This window comes from Procambarus clarkii, chromosome 14 (assembly GCF_040958095.1).
Source record: "Procambarus clarkii isolate CNS0578487 chromosome 14, FALCON_Pclarkii_2.0, whole genome shotgun sequence".
Lineage (NCBI taxonomy): Eukaryota > Metazoa > Arthropoda > Malacostraca > Decapoda > Cambaridae > Procambarus > Procambarus clarkii.
Genome location: NC_091163.1, coordinates 30,401,517 through 30,406,239, shown reverse-complemented (window position 1 = coordinate 30,406,239; position 4,723 = coordinate 30,401,517).

Here is a 4,723-nt window from a genome sequence, read left to right as displayed (position 1 = left end):
TTGACCATCAAGACAAGACTAAGGAAGTGATAGCCGAAGCTATTTGAACCACTTCCCCGCCGGCACTCGGATGGTAATCTCGGGCATAGCATTTTATCAAATCACCTCATTCTTTGGGGCACACGTGAGGAAAACAAATGCAAACAAGCCTGAATGGTCCCCAGGACTATATACAACTGAAAACTCACACCCCAGAAGTGACTCGAACCTGGCATACTGCTCCTGGCAGTATGGGTTCGAGTCACTTGCCACTCGAGGGCAGCTTGCCTGCCCCTGATTGGTGACTCGCCAGCCACGCACCTGCACACCACACCTCAGCGCCCTCTACCCGAGTCGACGTCTGAGCCTGACCAGCTATCCACTTCAGAATATTCCTTGTGCTCTTAGCGTTGACATCTCTCTCTGGCATACTAGCTCATTAGCTCGTATACGAAGGGAGGTTTCAGCCATAGCCGATATTTTCAGCACCATTTTAACATTGTAATTTTGTGTCTCACATTGTCCTTGCAGTTCCTTATTATTTTCATTGAATTTTTAACTCCCCCAGATTTGTCTTTATTTTCATTTATGTTTAAAGTAAATATATTAAAATATCATTGTTCAATCTTTGTTTTACGCGTTCCTCCCTCTCACTTACCACAGGCAAGCAGTTTATATTTTTGTTTAAGTGTGACCAGGCTTTGACACCTGCTATTGGAGGACTGCCGAACATCAACACTCCAACACTTTGCCGTCACTATATATATATATATATATATATATATATATATATATATATATATATATATATATATATATATATATATATATATATATATATATATATATATATATATATATATATATATATATATATATATATATATATATATATTCCAACCCGATCTCGCAAATTTATTAAGTCAATATTGACTTATTAGTTGCGTGCATAGGTGACATACTTAACATAATAGTTTCCCTTGAAAAGCTTCATAGAAAACACCGACCTTACCTAACCCACTTAGTATGTTAAGATAAGCATCTTATTGCTTCGTAATTACAATTATTACTCAACCTATACCTATAATAGGTTAAGTAACAATTGTAATTTCGAAGCTATAAGATGCGTATTTTAACCTACTAAGTAGGTTAGGTAAGGTCGGTGTTTTCTATGAAGCTTTTCAAGGGAAACTATTATGTTTTGTATGTCACCTATGCACGCAACTAATAAGTCAATATTGACTTATGAATATATCAACCCGTTCTCGCAAATTTAATATGTCGTACCTAGTAGCCAGAATGAAGTTCTTGGCCTTCTATGCAAGGCCTGATTTGACTAATAGGCCAAGTGATTTTCTTGATTTATAAAAAATCCAATTGATTTATTTGAAATGTTATTATTAATTTGTTAATAACTTGTTAAGAACATAAATTATTGAATTAGTCAAGTTAGTTTAGGTTAGGTTAAGATACGTTAGGTTAGGTTAAGTAGGGCTGGTTAGCTTCGGTCATATATCTACATTAGTTTTAACTAAAATTAAAAGAACTTAACTCATACCTAATGGAATGGATAGCTTTATCACTCCATAAGGAAAAAAAAAATATATATAAATTCACGGAAAACTTGGTTAGTTGGACAAATCGGGCCCTGTATAGTAGGCCGAGTACTGCATTCTGGCTACTAGGTACATCATATATATGTGTATGTGTATGTGTATATATATGTATATATATATGTGTATATATATGTGTATATATATATGTATATATATGTATGTATATATATATGTATATATATATATATATATATATATATATATATATATATATATATATATATGTATATATATATATGTATATATATATAAGCCTATACTTGCATAAACCACAAGGGAAGATTAACAATCTTTGGACAACACCCACCAGTGGGACTCGAACCCAGAAAGCACAACTACCTTCCAGTAGCTGCCATAACTAGTATGCTTTAACCCACTACACCATCAGACCCTACAAAAGAAGTAGAGACTTCGAGATATATATACATCTCAAATATCTCCACTTCCCGAGGGCACCAGATGAGTGTGGGGTTAGTCTGCATTTTTCGTCAAGCCACTGTCAATGTGAGAGAACTCGTGTCCAGCTTATAAGCCTATACTTGCATAAACCAAAAGTGAAGATTAACAATCTTTCGACAACACCCACCAGTGGGACTCGAACCCAGAAAGCACAACTACCTTCCAGTAGCTGCCATAGCTGGTGCCCTCGGGAAGTGGAGATATTTGAGATGTATATATATCTCGAAGTCTCTACTTCTTTTGTAGGGTCTGATGGTGTAGTGGGTTAAAGCATACTAGTTATGGCAGCTACTGGAAGGTAGTTGTGCTTTCTGGGTTCGAGTCCCACTGGTGGGTGTTGTCCAAAGATTGTATATATATATATATATATATATATATATATATATATATATATATATACATATGTATATATATATATGTATATATATATATATATGTATATATATATGTATATATATATATATATATACGTATATATATATATATATATATATATATATATATATATATATATATATATATATATATATATATATATATGTATATATGTATATATATATATATATATATATATATATATATATATATATATATATATATATATATATATATATATATATATATATATATATATATATATATATATATGTGTGTGTGTGTGTGTATGTGTGTGTGTGTGTGTGTGTGTGTGTGTGTGTGTGTGTATGATGTAATCATATGTTTATTTTTCGTGATTTACACACACACACACACAGCGGAAAGCCTTTGACACAGTACCGCATAAGAGGCTGGTACATAAGCTGGAGAGACAGGCAGGTGTAGCTGGTAAGGTGTCCAGTGGATTAGGGAGTACCTAAGCAACTGGAAGCAGAGAGTTACGGTGAGGGGTGAGACCTCCGATTGGCGTGAAGTCACCAGTGGAGTCCCCAAGGGCTCTGTACTCGGTCCTATCTTGCTTCTGATATATGTAAATGATCTCCCGGAGGGTATAGATTCATTTCTCTCAATGTTTGCGGACGAAGCCAAAATTATGAGAAGGATTAAAATAGAAGAGGACTGTTTCAGGCTTCAAGAAGACCTAGACAAGCTGAAGGAATGGGCAAACTAATGGTTGTTAGAGTTTAACCCAACCAAATGTAATGTAATGAAGATAGGTGTAGGGAACAGGAGGCCAGATATAAGGTATCATCTGGGAGAGGAAATTCTTTAGAAGTCAGAGAAAGAAAAAGACTTGGGGGTTGATATCACGCCAGACCTGTCTCCTGCAGCACCTATCAAGAGGATAACTTCAGCGGCATAACGAACGATAACGAACGGCATTCAGAAACTTGTGTAAAGAATCATTCAGAACTTTGTATACCACATGTGTCAGGCCAATCCTGGAGTATGCAGCCCCAGCATGAAGTACATATCTAGTCAAGGATAAGACTAAACTGGAAAAGGTTCGAAGGTTTGCCACCACAATAGTACCCGAGCTGAGAGGTATGAGCTACGAAGAGAGACTACGGGAATTAAATCTCACTTCGCTGGAAGACAGAAGAGTTAGGGGGGACATGATCACCACATTGAAGATTCTGAAGGGAATTGATAGGGTAGATAAAGACAGGCTTTTTAACACAAGGGACACACGCACAAGGGGACACAGGTGGAAACTGAGTTCCCAAATGAGCCACAGAGATATTAGAAAGAACTTTTTTAGTGTCAGAGTGGTTGACAAATGGAATGCATTAAGAAGTGATGTGGTGGAGGCTGACTTCATACACAGTTTCAAGTGTATATATGATAGAGCCCAATAGGCTCAGGAATCTGTACACCTGTTGATTGACGGTTGAGAGGCGGGACCAAAGAGTCAGAGCTCAACCCCTTCAAACACAAGTAGGTGAGTACAGACACACACACACACACACACACACACACACACACACACACACACACACACACACACACACACACACACACACACACACACACACACACACACACACACACACACACACACACAAACACACACACATACACACACACACACACCCAGGCCCTACCCCAGACCCTCCTACCTACCTTCCTAGAAGCCCAGCCCCCATTAGCTCACTGCATCCATGGTTCCTGCCCGCCATCTGAGGAAATGGAGGAGCTCTACAACCTCTTTTTGTGTTGTTTGATTTCTGTGTTGGAGATTTCTGGGTTGTTTGTTAACAAACAACACAGAAATCATCGATAGATACAGAGATAGTAAACGGCTCGACATCTGCGAGGCACTACACATCAAAAAGTCAACACCAGCAATCAACAGCCAATTAATGCACAATTATATTCTACCCACTTCAAGACTCCGAACCTATATAGAAGCATCAAGAGGAAGTATGGGCCAATAGGCCTCCTGCAGCTACATTCATTCCTAAATTCTCATATCCAATTAATACCCATAGTTTCGTGTTTTGTCTTATGTTTGTCACACGTTTGTTCACCTCACCCAAAACTGTTGTACCATATCACCTATAGTACAACATATATATATATAAATATATTTATCTTGGGTTCTCATAAACCTGATAATATTCTACAAAACCAAGAAGACTTCCGAACTCCTTATCAAAAACAGCCCGAAGCTGACGGAGAACCCTCTACAGCAGTCAAGCGTTGTATACATGTACACTTGCCCCCACGAA